The sequence below is a fragment of the Rhinolophus hipposideros genome (assembly GCF_964194185.1).
Source record: "Rhinolophus hipposideros genome assembly, chromosome: 11".
In the NCBI taxonomy this organism is placed as follows: domain Eukaryota; kingdom Metazoa; phylum Chordata; class Mammalia; order Chiroptera; family Rhinolophidae; genus Rhinolophus; species Rhinolophus hipposideros.
The window spans coordinates 27241442-27257031 of record NC_138057.1 but is presented as its reverse complement, the minus strand read 5'-3'; the positions used below and the strand labels follow the sequence as shown (position 1 = coordinate 27257031).

General features: G+C 32.0%; 1 protein-coding gene across 31 annotated transcripts in view; it reads right to left on the bottom strand.

Moving 5' to 3' along the window:
• Positions 1–15590, bottom strand: part of PTPRD (protein tyrosine phosphatase receptor type D) — a 2053994-nt gene that overhangs the window by 1738125 nt on the left and 300279 nt on the right. The gene's annotated exons all lie outside the window — the stretch shown is intronic.

The following is a 15590-nucleotide window of genomic DNA, read 5'->3' as shown; positions in this document are numbered from 1 at the left end:
CAAGATGGAGTTAATTAATATTGAGGAAAGAAATCAATTCTGTAATGAGAATTTGCATTGTAAGTTCCTTAGCATTACACTATCCCAATTAAAATGTTCCACAAAAATGCCAAGCTTTTATCATTGAATAGAATAGCAAATGCTTGTTTTTGTCCAATTCAAATTTTTTTTGGTACGAGTGATTGCTTAAAACTTTGGATATTGTACTAAAATTATAGTAAGTAGAAAAATAAATATAACTGAAATTTCACTCAATCTCTCTTCCTTGGCCCTATGAGATCAACACGGTCTGTCACAAATGCATGCACACACACACAGTTGGAATAAAAATGTTTAAATCATGAGTTGAGTATGCTTTAAAAAGTACAGTTTAAAAAGTAAAATCATAATTACAATAAGAAATCCAAAAATTTGCAAATATCTTATTATGAATATTATATGTATTATGTATTACAAAATGTCAAATGTGGTCTTTCAGAAGATGTGCCAGTTGTAAATGTAATTCTAAAATAATGAGAGTGAAGAAAATGGATGATGATAAGGAACGTGGTACTTCTAAAAGTACTGAATGCTAAAAGTCCTTGAATGCTGAATGAGGATAATTTTGACTCAACTATGTCACCTTATGCAGGATATATCTCAAAAATAATCTGGTTAATGTTATTAACTGAGGGAAACATTTTAGTGCCAAAGCAAACTGATGACAAACATCAAGATTGTGTATATAAGCGTAGAGTAAGATTGTATATATAAGCATACAGTGGAGGGCAGGGCTGGATATGGACAGCAGAGAATAGAAGACAGAGAAAGATCATCAAAGATTACAGGTCAAATTAGGCTTGAGAGCAAAAATAAATAAATAAATAAATTAATTAATTAATTAACAAACAAAAAACACAAAAATAAATAAACAAATCCCTCTACCTAGATAAGTTACTGCTATAACCAATCTGAGTTGAAAAATTCAGTGTTGGGACCATTAACAACATTCTAGAAGCTGTCAAACTACTCTCAGAATTCATGAACAAACTAAGGGAATAATCCATGCCTTTATGAGTAGTCAGAAATTAGGCATACGGATTTAGACCAGCTTTTTGGAAGCAGGTTGAACACATATTAAAAAAAAAAAATGATGTAAAAATGATAGGCCATATATATATCAAAACACTAGCATGTTAATACTACGTGTTAGGATCAAAATTATATATGAAGTAACTATGATTTAGAAAATAAAGAAATTGTATATTAATGTGTTAGAGTTCTGATGCATGAATAAACGGATTGATTCATAATATATTGTTTTTTTAATGGTTAAGTTTTTCAGTCACAATCAGACAATGAATGGAACCTATTAACAAAATATAAGAAAGGAAGACAATATGTCCCCAGGGTGTTCCTTAGTTAAGAATTATTTTATATTTAAAAATAACTAGGAGTTATTTATGTGGAATACTGAACAGAATATAAATTGGTGCAATGTATTTTATAACATTTTGGAATTCATTATCAAAATTCTAAGTGTTTATATATCTCATTTAATTCTATTCATAACAATAAGTATTGTGAAATTTTATGCAAAGATATTAATTAGTGTACTGTAATATTTTCTAAACTAAATACAGGAAGGCCGATATTAAGAAAATGGTTAAATAAAATATAGTACATATAATTAATGCAATTCATATGATCATTAAAAATTCTGGAGTTTTAACTATATGAGAAACGTATTATTAGGTGGATAAGATAAACACAAAATAAAAATCACACATATGTGATGATCTTGTGTATGTAAAATATTTATTTGTAGATAAAAAACTGCCAGAATATATGTCAAAGTAATAATAGAAATCATACCTAAGAAGTAGCATTTACTTGTTTATATTTAAAGTTTTCTAAATTTGCAACTAGAAACTAATATTGTTTCTATAGGGATTTAGAAATAAGGTGTTAGAAAATACTAGTCGTTCTAGCTCAAAAACTCTTAAGTGGCATAAAATCATTGTGTCACCAAGTACAGTGTTTCCCCAAAAACAAGACCTAGCCAGACAATCAGCTCTAATGCGTCTCTTGGAGCAAACATTATTATAAGACTCGGTCTAATTTTACTATAAGACAGGGTGTTTAATATAATATAATGTAATGTAATATAATGTAATAGAATAGAATAAAATACAACAATACAATACTGGATCTTATATTAATTTTTTGCTCCAAAAGACATATTAGAGCTAATTTTCTGGATAGGTCTTATTTTTAGGGAAACACGGTATCTCTTTTATTTAACTCCACTCTTCCTTTCCGCATAATGCAGATAGATTGATGCACTTTCTTAGTCTTAAGTTTGCTTGTCTCCAGTCAAGTGCCTTTCCTCAGTTCTGTTTTTAACTAGAACCACTCGACTATTTCTCTCAAGCTGTCTGCTTCCTGTTTTGAAATCCAGTTCCTAGTATCCTTGCATCCCAGGAGCCTTATATAACCACTGTGCTAAACAATACTCAACTTCTATTGACTGTTATATGTCTCCGGTCAACTGTGACAGAAACACAACTTAAACCAGTTTCTAACAAAGAAAAAAAAAGGGGGAGAGGGGAATGGATTGATACGTCTGCTCATTTTGGGCAGGGTTCTTCAGCCTTAGCATCATTGGTATGCTTTATTATGGGAGCTCTGTGTCTTGTTGAAGCAGGATAGATAGCCTAGGAAATTGTCAACTACCTCCAGTGTACAAGTGAGGTGCCTCACTGGTTCAAGTGACTGCTCTGGAGAAAAACAAGAACCAGTTTCATCCAGCAAAGCTAATGCTTATGACCAGGAACCTGACTTGGAGCTAATTTTACTGTCATTATAATGTAATTTGCATTGTGGTTACTGTGACTCCCATCACGCATCTGAAGCCATGATAATTCCTGAGAAACCAAATAAGGAAGAAAAAGCGGGAAACAGAGGGTCCCACCCAGGAAGAAACCATAAATGAAACACATCAATGAGCCCTCACCAATTCCCACTCTGGAAGGGATAAAAACCCAAATCTGACTTCCTCCTACCATCTCATTCTGAGTTTGCTCCTACTTTCAAGTGTGTACTTTCATTTTCAATTAACTGCTTTCACTTTCCTGCATCTGTCTTCCTCTTGAATTCTTTCTTGCAGAGAGACAAGAATTCTTTATCCCTTACAGCTGCTCTGGGTTGACTCTTCTTGGAGAATTCAGTGAGCCTCCAGGACACTGCTTTGTAAAGTGTTTCCCAGCATAGCTGGCCTCTACCCACTGAATACAAGCAGTGCTCCCTGCTCCCCAGTGTCACAATCAAACATGTTTCCAGACACTGACAAATATCCCCCTGAGGGCAAAATCATTAAAGCTGAGAACCATTGATTTAAGAGAAAGTAAAAAGGACTGTCTGGTCCTTAAGATTAAAATCATATTCTCAAAAATCTTTGTTTCTTCATTCAACAGGCTCTCCCTCCACAAGGTGACCGATGTCGACCACAGACCTCAAACCCAGTAGATTAAACATGGGGGAGGGGATACCTTATTGAATGTAATAACTTTGATAAGAAATCTGAAGCAATTTTTAATTACCCTAATCATGATCTAATTTCTTTGGTCAGTGTGATAAACGATTTGAACAGACAAAGGCTGGGCCACATTCTAAACTGCCCTGAAGTTTAGACTGATGGAGGCAAAACTACCACCTGAGGAAAGAAGATGTTTTGATTCTAAGAAGGGAGGAGAGGGTGTTCAGTTGTTCCTTACAGTTTCTTCTCCGCTTAGTAAAATGGTAAGCTGTTTAAAGGCAAGCAATGTGTTTCCAACAGCTTTTATCCACCCACAGTTCCCCAAATACTCCCTTTAGAAAGGTCTATGTATAGTCTCTTATTAACTGAAACTTAAAAGGATAACTTAAGTTACCAAAATGTTTAAATCACTGAGAATAAACTGCACTCATGTTTTTGTGTTTCACAGAATCTTTTACAGCCTCTATAAAAATCTTCTGAGAAGTATAAATTCAATTTGTTCTGTGAAATTTTAATTCTTAAAAATAATCTTTTAAAAATGAAAACTGCTTTAATATTTTAATTTAATTGATATCAGGGAACATTAAATTTTCTATCTAGATCTAATTATTTTTTTTCTATTTTATTTATTTTTATAAACATAGTTAATATACAATTTCATATTATTTTCAGGTATAAAACATAATTATTCAACATTAATATACCTAATGAAGTGATCACCACAGTAACTCTAGTAACCACCTGACACCATAAAAGGTTATTATGAGATTTTTGACTATATTCCCCATGCTGTACATTACATTCCCTGACTTATTGATTTTATAAAGGGAAATTTGTACTCATTATTCCCCTTAATCTTTTCCACCCTTTCCCTCTGACAATCATCAGCTTGTTCTCTATGTCTATGATTCTGTTTCGGCTTTGTTTTGTTTGTTCCTTTGTTGTTTTTATGACAGACCTGTAAGACAGAACTAGGAAAATAAAAATGAAAAACTAAACATAAACTTTTTGAGAGAAAAAACTATGTGTTACTCTTATGCTAAATACTTTGCTGGCATGTAATATGATAAACATTATATTTCTACTGAGTAGTATTTATGTTAATATTTGTGTGTATGTGTGTATATGTGTGTGCCCATTTTAAATAGTGGTGTCTGGCAACATAAACTTATGGAGAGTTTTATAATTAATAAATATATTTTAAAATGTTTAATTTATCATTTTAATCAAATTATTTATGTCTTATTATAATATAACATGTTTTTTTTAATGTACACAATACTTTGGAAATAAAATTTATTATCCTTACTCAGTATCCTCATTACATCATATTTTTTTTTAAGTAGAATGTGATAAAGTGATGGATTTCAGGTTAAGGATATGAATCTCAAGTCAAGAAAACAATTACAAACTGGATTATAAAGAGATTGATAGCAAACTAAATTAGCCTTGTTTTATATACATATATTTGATTCTTATAATGTTACAAAACAATTTTTATCTGGCACAAAGGGCTGTTCCAGATTTTGAGAAAACCTGATTTGAATAAGATATAAAATACAGAACTGCAATACAAAAACAAAATTAAGAAACTGACTTCTATATCAGATATATTATTTAATCTTCAACTCCATGGGAAACATTTCAATCTCAATAATGAAAATTTACTTTAAATGGAAGTCTTTTTGAGCATAAAAATATGTATTTAGTGAATATTGAATCTGTCTTGGATGCATTCTCTTTTCAAATATACTGCTAGAATGTAGACAATTTTATGATTCCATGAGCAATTACCTAAAATTTATCTTTTAAAGTTCTTTCCTAAAGTTATTCAACTTCTTGGGTCTAATATTTTAATAGGTAAAGCAAAGGTAGCAATACTTGAGCCATATTTTTCTACACTTACAATTAAACTATTTACATATTTGCTACTTTTAATTCAGTTCAAATATAATTTTATACATTTCATAGATTATTTTATAAGGAATACAATGTTGTTTTTTTTAAGTTTGCACTGTCATGTGCACTTACAGATACTATTTAACGTTAGTAAAAGTATCTAAAAGGTACATTAAACCTACTATTGATTTTAGATAAATTGAAATATAAAGAGCAACTCATTAAGAATCTCTTGATGACTTCTGAGAATCCAATATTTCTAAGAACATTGAACTTCACAAAAATAACAATGAAAAATTATTCATAATTATTATCTCAAGTGCTTTCTCATAAATTAATAAGCAATCATACCCAATACTGATACACTAAAATGTTTCTTATGATATGAAATACTTTGTTGCTTTATTTTTGTTTTTGTGAATTTGTCTCTGGTTTTCTGTATAGCCATTTTTTGTAACAGCTTTTTTGAAGTATAATTCACATACCATACAATTCACCCATTTAAAGTACAAAATTCAATGTGTTTTACTATATCCACAGAATTATGCAACTGTCACCATAATCTATTTTAGAATATTTTCATCCGCCAGAAAAGAAACCCTGTAGTCTTTAGCTATCACCCTTCATTTCCCCCTACACTTTTCCCAGTTATAGAAAACCACTACTTTTCTATCTATATTTATTTGCCTATTTTGGACATTTCATATAAAATAAATTATATAATGTGTGGTCATTTCGTTACTGACCTCTTTCACTTGATGTTCTGTTTCTAAGTTTTTCCATGTTGCAATATGTATCAGTACTTCATTTTGTTTTATTGGCAAATGACATTCCATTTTACAGATATACCACATTTTATTTACTCATTCCTTTGTTGATGGGTATTTGAATGTTTTGACTTTGGGGCTATTGTGAATAGCTCAACCGATAACATTTATGAACAGATCTTTTGTGTAGACATATGTTTTCATTTCTTATCGGAATATACCCAGAAGTGAACCACTTTGTGTTGTGGTTTTTTTTTGAAAATAGAAGAAAGTACTGCTAAACACATTGTTTTTGTATCCTATTATGTTCATGTAATTTCTATTTTCTTAACAGTTGAGAAAAAAACTGTACAGTTTTTCAAGAGACAACACTATACTTTATTCATGTTACGTCTGTAAGACATAATTTCAAAATACAACTTTTGCTTTCCATTTTACAAATGTCACCTTTGTCTAAACTCAAAAAGTACTGGTTTACTTTCTATTTTCATTTGAGGCCCTGTTTAAAAAGTCAGTAAGTTAAGTAAGCTTCTATATAACCTGATTTTTCTTTTTCAACTTTTAGAAACTGTTTCTCTTCTGTGAACCTTATTTCCGTTTTGTTTGTGGAAGAACAGCTTATGACCACTCAGTGGTTTTTCCGACCCATTCAGTGGTCTGAACAGTGGCAGCTGTAGACCATCTTTATTGTCAGGCTGAGCACTCCAGTATTCAGTAGGAAATTGCTAAACAGGCGCAGAGGGTACCTGCACGCCTTCAGACCAGTCTGCGAACTCAGTTTGAGGAGCACTGAACTTGGGAGCTGGAGCAGTCCATTAACCCTGAAATTTCTCCTTGGTCCTGACATTTTTTTTTTTTTATATATATAGAAATATGTGGGTATTTAAAAATGTAACATATAATTAAGAAACTGAATCTTTCACACATCATGTGAGAAATCCTTGAACTCTTCCTGTCTTCACTTGTAATAAATGTCTTTCTTCTGTGGGGTAAGCAATTGAAATGTTATCCATCAGTATTCTGTTTCAATTCAGTAGAAATGAAAAATGCCTGATGTCACTGTCAAAGATACGCAAGAAGATTTGATGAGCAAACCCATAGGAAAAATTGTCTTTCCTCAGAAATGCTCTGATGATTGGCATAATTTGTGTACAGATGTTTTCCTTTAATTTACAATTCTAATATTCAGAGAAGAACTTATTTTCCAAATGATCATCCAAAGATGTAATGATATAGAATTTCACAAGTGAATAATCATTAAAGAATCACGATATACGTGAGAGCATAGAATACCATTTTGAGACAAAAAAGAAAGAAAAAGAAAAAAAAGAAAAAGAAAAAAATACAAAATATATTTAAATGTCCCTCTTTGGTTTGTCAGTTTACAGATCCCCTGACTTCATATCACCAGCCCATGGGGAGCACATTAGATTTTTATATAAATATCTATTGAGTGAATATTGTGGAGTACACATTTTATAATTTGATGAGAAAATTGTCTTAATGAAATCAGGACTTTTAAAGTGGCAGACTACATTAGATGTGGTATAACAGAGGTAGGTACAAATTAAAAGCAAAAGATAAAGCAGATGCATGCAAAGTAATGTTTAACCTCACTGAAAATCAAACCAAAATTTCAGATTCCATATAAATGCTTCTATGTTGTCAAAAACATCTCAATATGTCTCCCAGGTATAAATCAGAATTTTACCAAGGTCATATACATCCACTGTCCATTCTGGTCCATTACAAAATGGCTTTAATGAGCTGATCAAAATGCATGTAATAGAGTATTATTAGAGTTAGTGCTATTTATTGAGAAATACACTGTGTTTCTTTACGAAAACTAAAAAAAAAAAGTTTCTAGATGACACAGTGGAACAATAGTGATGTAATGAAATTTTTAAAATCCTACGTTTTAAGTCATGAGGCAAATGTTCTACTTCTAGGTGTGTCCTCCTAAAAGAACTTTAGCCTTGAGAAATTTATTGAATTTCTCTGAGTTTTTGTTCCTTCCACTGTAAAATGAAACCTCTGGACACCAGTTGACCTCTAAAGTTCTATCCAACTCTGATATACTCCAAACACGGGAATGGTATGGTATAAAAATGGATGATATGTAAGTCATATTAAGATTTTATCATTTTAGACAAATGCAATTTGAACTGTTTATTATTCACTTTGTATATGGGTTTGAGGGAGATGAAAACGAACTGACTTGCTAGGAATCCTCACTAAGGTAAAAACTCATAGTTAACAAGACTGAATTATTTGGTGGTTGTAGTCCAATCAGAGAAACAGGGGTCTATAACTAAACATAGCACCTCAAAAACAATTTTCCCCATAGTTTCCTGTGACCATCTGTACATGTACATTATTCAAGTTAAAAGAGAGAGACAGAGAAAGAGAGAGAGAAAGAGGGAGAGAGAGAGAGAGAGAGAGAGAGAGAGAGAGAGAGAGAGAGAGAGAGAGAGAGAGAGAATATGGTTCAAAGTTGTATGACCTAAATTGATATTCAAATTAGCTAGTAAGAGTGACTCCAGCAGAAACACAGACAATTCAAAACATGCTACATTGACTGAACATTGAGCTTGCATTCACCTCCTTTTTAGGAACTTTCTATCTTTAAATGTTATGGTTCATAGTAACAAGTGTTTGGTAGCTTAAGGAGCAATGGAGTTTGATTCTCTTATTATTTTCTTCTAGTTTGCACTGTTTTGAAAGAAAGGAAAGGTATTCCACTTAAATATTTTAAAACAACTTAGCATGTTGTCTAAGTTATATTTTGCCTTAGTTCCATTTATTTTGTCATCTCTCCTAAACTTCCATTTGTCCTCATAATGTTTAGGAGCTTCATAGCAACAATGGAAATGTGCCCTCATGGTGGACTAGAACACAGATGTGTGTTGTAGTAACAGGGGATGGGAGCAGAAAGCATTGAGCTGTTTTACCTAGAAAATGTATACATACAATGTGACTAGGTCTTAGATATTTCTGAGTTTATGGCAAAATTAAGCAGAAGGGCTGTGAACTCAGAGCACTTTTTTAAACACCCTCAAAAGGCTGCCATATATGTTTGGGCAGATACTTGACCTCACAAGGACAGCACATCTCATGAGACACCACCATGTTGTAGCCATCATCGATTTATAGTTTATAACAAAACTTTACTACATGTGGCAGTGAAGTGGCTTTTTATTTTAATTTTTTTAAATGCATCCATTTTCTGCTAATTTTTTGAAAGATAGTAGTATTTTGAGTAAAGGGATCTGTCTCCTTTTTTTCTTTTTTTCTTATTTTTATAAAACTACTGTATAGACTAGAAGTGGCTCTTAATCTATGATACACTATTTTCAAACAACAAATCTTTACACAATCCAATGAACTTCTTTGAAACTTATTTTTTGTCGTTGGTAAAAAAAATTAAAAAAATAATGTATTTATGTTATAGGCTTATTTGCAAATTAAATCATATTGCCCACTCACATTAAGTACTCCATAAATGATATTTTAATCTAGTGTAGATAATAAATCATGTTATACTTGGTATAATTTTGGGAAAACTAATGAAGGCAAGATTCCATTCCACTATTGGGATAGACTGCCAGAAAGGTAGGCAGTATCCCCTTCCTCTCCAAAGTTACATAGAGGTAGTAGCATCTACAGGCACTTAGGTCAAGGTTACATCTCTGATTTTCAGGCTATAATTGGTAGAAGCACTTAAAGTGTTCCTCTAAAAAATCAGACAGATGCAATTTGGAGCCAGGAAATCGTAAAGCCACAAGTACAACATAATCGAGGAATATCTTTGAAATAATAAATGTGGAGGAAATCCATGAAGGATATTCTAATTAGAGAAGTGAACCTCAAAATCAACACGTCACATGGGGCTTTCAGACCATTGTAATTTGGGATACACAAAACAAGTGGCTTACTTTCTCAAGTTGTAAAGCTGACTATATTTATCAACATTTGACAGATTTGTGGTTATCTTGTCACTTTCAACTGGACCTTAGTGACCCTATATTAATGCTTGGTTCAGGGTTGATGGGGACACCTAAATTTATGCATAATCTTTTGTAGCAATGCCATCTGGATGAGTGACAACTGTGAAAATATACGTATTATCCAACAGTAGTTAAAAAATGATTTCTACAGAGGATCTCATGTTAAACACACAGAAAGGGTTTAACTCAGCCACTGTTTCATTTGCATATTTAATTTTCCTTGGGAAATGTCATGGGTTCAGCTCATTAACAACTACATGACATAAATGCACAATCCTGTGCTTTCCTTCCTTCCTTTGATGCCCCTCTCACTTACCCCCAAGGACAAGGCAAGAAAAGAATAGCTAATTTTCTCATTAAAAGAGAGTGTAGATGAAAGTGATAACTAATTCCAGACATTTGAGAAATGATCAGATCTCAGTATGCATAGTACCTTGGTAAATCAAGACAAAGTCATTAAAATTATTGTAAAAAATTCATTTGAGCAACAAATCTTTAGACACATTCATTGCATTAGCCCCCAGGCACTTCTATAATCTAATATAAAATTCATAGCCGATAAAGGTATGAATTTTAAGCCTATAAAATTCACTCTTGTATATCATACACCTACTGAATTAATGAAAAAGCACATATACTATCAGGTATATGTCTAAAATATAAAGTATTGCCATCATTCGAAATAGTAGATCTAATTATTTAAGAATATATAGATGATGTATTACATAATTGTACACCGGAAACCTATGTAACTTTACTAACCACTGTTACCCCAATAAACTTTAATTAAAAAAAAATAAAAAAAAATAAAAGAGAGAGATAGAGAGACAAAGAACGAAATGAGGTGAGGACAACTCAAGGTACAGTTGACCAGATCACCATGACTATACTCTTCTTTGATTTTTTTTTTTTTAACAAAATTAGGTACCATCAAACTCTAAATTAATATAAGAATATTCCACTGGAATAGGGTAGAATGAAGAATAGTTAAATTATATTCTCCCGATTCTTTCAGCATGGCACAACAAAAAGATAGGCGCAGAAGGACAAAAAGGAAAAGAAGCAGCACAGAGCCACTATCAACCAAGGGCCATTCAAAGGCTCTAGTTTCATTGTTTTCCTATTTTATTACTGATCCAAAGTTTAATATCTCATACAATGCCACTCTTAAGTTTTATTAACCTGGACTCTTAGTTTATTTAAATCTTAAAAAGCAACAACAACAAAACCCTGAATTATGATTGCACTAAGTAATATAATGGATACTTTTCTTATTTCAAAATCAGATCTCGGCTGAAGTCCCAGAGATTTAGAGCAATGCATTTTTCCACAATTAATTCTGCCAGCTAGTTAAATCTATGTTTCTTACTTATTTCCCGTCAGAAATCAGAATTGAAGAAGGCAGAAAAGTACAGTGATTAATAGCACTCATCTGAGGCTAGCCTGGACAATTCATCCCACAAGCTGTATGCTTTAAGAAAATCCCTTTAATTATTTAAGTACAAGTTTCCTTAGCTGTAGATTGGAAATAACCATACCACCTGACATATAAGTTTGGTTTAAGTCTGAATAAAATAATCATATAAACTGATTACCTCCATGTTGATACAGAATGCTCAATACATCCCAGCTAATATTCTGATATTAAAAAAAAAAAAAAAAAACCTTTAAAAACCTCCTTGTTCTTATACAGGTGCTGCTATGTGAGTTTGCTTAATGTTATCTCCCTGATCATAATCTACTTCTGACATAATTACTTACAGATATCCACTCACACCTCCTGAGATTAATTTTTCCAGAATGATTAATCAGAAACAATTTCTGAATGTTTCAATACCAAGAACCTAAGTAGAAACAAGTCTTCTCTTTATTCAATTTAAAAAGGAGAAAAGAAAGTGTAATGGTCTTAAATACATATTTTGATGTTTTGCAACTGACAGCTTGAAGCCACACTACTTTCTCTTCTGCTTCTTCCCCAATCTGGGCAAATGGAAAAGGCCTGGGTGCTCCCTCCTTTGACACCAGTGGGTGTTTCAAATCACACAAGCCCTGGCTTACAAGTACAATAACTTTCACGCTGGCCCCACTTTCTAAACACAATGAAAACTCAAGCCAATCTCCTTTACTTGCTTACTCAAGCCATTTTATGAATGTGACTTCATAAGCAAGGGAAGTAAAAGCTAGAATAAAGGAATGAGACTATATCAAACTAAAAAAGTTTCTGCTCAGCAAAAGAAACCATCAACAAAACAAAGCGGCAACCAACCAAATGGGAGAAGGTGTCTACAAACATCTCCAATAAGGGGTTAATATCTAAAATATATAAAGAATTCATGCAAGTCAACCGCAACAACAATAATAACAAAATGATCCAATTAAAGAATGAGCAAAGGACCTGGTGAGACACTTTTCTCAAGAAGACATACAAATGGCCAACAGGTACATGAAAATATGCTCAACTTCACTAGCTATTACAGAAATGCAAACCAAATCCACAATGAGATACTATCTCATATCTGTTAGAATGGCTACTATCAACAAGAAAAGGAATAAAAAGTGTTGGAAAGGTTATGGAGAAAAAGGAACCCTCATACACTCTGCTGGCGGGAATGTAAATTTGTACAGCCACTATGGAAAACAATACGTAGGTTCTTCAAATAACTATAATAGAATAATCACATCTTGTTTCCCCGAAAATAAGACCTAGCTGGACAATCAGCTCTAATGAGTCTTTTGGAGCAAAAATTAATATAAGACCCAGTCTTATTTTCCTATAAGACCAGGTCTTACATAACATAACATAACATAGCATAACATAACATAACATAACATAACACACTGGGTCTTATACTAATTATTGCTCCAAAAGATGCATTAGAGCTGATTGTCCAGCTAGATCTTATTTTCAGGGAAACACAATACTACCCAGCAACTCCTCTTCTTGATCTCTATCCAAAAAAATTCTGAAAACTATTGCCTTGGCTATCCAGGGTCTTTTGTGATTCCATAGAAATCTGATAATTATTTTACTGTTGTTTTTCTATTTCTTTAGAAGATGCCATCCAAATATAGTAAAGTTGCAGGATACAAAATCAATGTATAAAAACTCATTGTGTTTCTATATACTAACAATGAACTTTCAGACAAAGAAATGAAAAATACAATTCCTTTTGCAATTGCAACAACAATAATAAAATGCCTAGGAATAAACTTAAAGAATGTGAAGGACTTATACACTGAAAACTATAAGGCATTATTAAAGAAATTGAAAAATATTCTGTGTTCATGGATAGGAAGAATCAACATAGTGAAAATGGTCATATCACCCAAAATAATATACAGATTCAGTGCAATCCCCAAAAAGAATGGATAATTTTAATGAATTTATTGATGTTTTTTCTTTAAGCCACAATAAAATGCTGGAGCAGGCATTATATAAAAACAATATTTGTAATAGCATCCTGGAAGTAAAGATATCCAAGACTTGTAAGATAATGTATATTCCACCATATGTTCCTCGCCCCACTACACACAAACAAGAAGTTGTTAACAACTTTTCCAAATAAGTCATTATTTAAATTAATTTGACTTACAAAACTTTAATTCTCCAAAATTTTAGGAATCCACATATAGTTAAAAGTGAAATATACTCATATATTACCACATTTGTGAAATTATGGGGTGAATAACATACTTTAATGTATACGGAATCTTTTCTATAAACTACACTCGTATATTAGATTTTTAAAACAGAATATTTATATGTATCATTATAATAATAAAAAAGCTATAAATTTTTAATATACAAGAAAGTGATATATGATAATTAAACTCCAAATCTTTTGTTAAATGCCTTGCTATGCAAAGACCTGTGTTACATGGTGGATATTAGGTGGGGGATGGGAAGATGGCACGATTCTAATGGAACTGGAACTATTGTGGAGCAATAGTGCATCACTCCAGGTTCATCTTCCTTACGCACACTGTGCTTTAGATCCCATCCCTACAGTAAAGAAATCCTCATGATTAAACTAAAATATACTTTGTTGTTATTTCTGTACTAGGGATGTGATATTATCTCATGATGACTATAGTTAATACAGCAGCTGTGTGGTATAGGTGAAGTTACAAAGATAATTTTAATAGTTCTCATCACAAGGTATTGATTTTTTCTTTCTATTTTTTTTCCTTTTTTTTCTTTTTGTGTCTACGTGAGATGTTGGGTATCAACTAAACTTATTGTGGTAATTATTTCATGGCAGATGTAAGTAAAATTATGTGGTACTCCTTAACGTTACACAGTGTTGTATGACAATTATATCACAATACAATTGGAAAGAAGCATACAGTATGTCTCCACCAATTTCAAGATAATCCAATTAAAAATAACTTCAGAATTGTTAAAGTAATTCAAATAAAAATATTAAGATCCGCAGTTAAGATCTACAGAATTTTACTGTATTTTACAATCACCTTTAGACACTGTTCCTCAGTCCAACTGCCAGAATTTCTGATTCAGGAGGTCTGCATCGGTGCCCGAAATTTGCATCTATAACAAGTTTCCAGGTGATGCTGATGCTGCTGTTTCATGAATTACATTTGACAACCACTGATCAGAAAACAATCAAATACTATACATAAAATGAAGGCCATTTGTCAGACACTTTTTAAAATTTATGTCACTCTTATTTTCCCAAGCAAATAGTAAACTCCTAGAAGTTTTCAGATCTCCAAGATATTTTCTACTTGGCATCCTCTACTTAAAAAGAGGGAATAAAAATGATCTGTGAATTTTTTTATAAAGCGAATTATAAGCCAGGTGCTTCTGATAAATTCACCTTGGAGATACAATATTTTCTCGTTTGATATAATCACTTTCCAAATTATGGGAAATTTTAAACTTTTTGCTTATTTGATTAATATGCTCATCATAACCCTCAAGTTCTTAGGCCTTGGGGCATGCCCCAACTCACAACTGAGTAAGTGGAAAAGTAACTCCAAATGGGAGTATATCTACATACATACATGTACATATACATACATGTATATATATATGTATGTATATATATATTAGATAAATTTATGTATACAAAAATATATATGTATTTATGTGTCTGAGCATATAGCCATATGTGTATATGCACATATATTTAAAAAAGCACTAGGTTAAATGTGAACTACTAAATTAATATTCTGATATATGAATAATGAGTAAAAACTGAAACATGTGTCATTTGTAAATGAAATAAAAACAAGTAAGGTATAATAATGGTTAAAGTTACCTAGACATGGAAATACATAATTTAGTGGTAAGTGGTGGTTAGTTGAGAAGCCTATTTAACTCAAACCACAATACTGATACCAATATTATTTTTTAACTTAAATTCATTTACTACATCT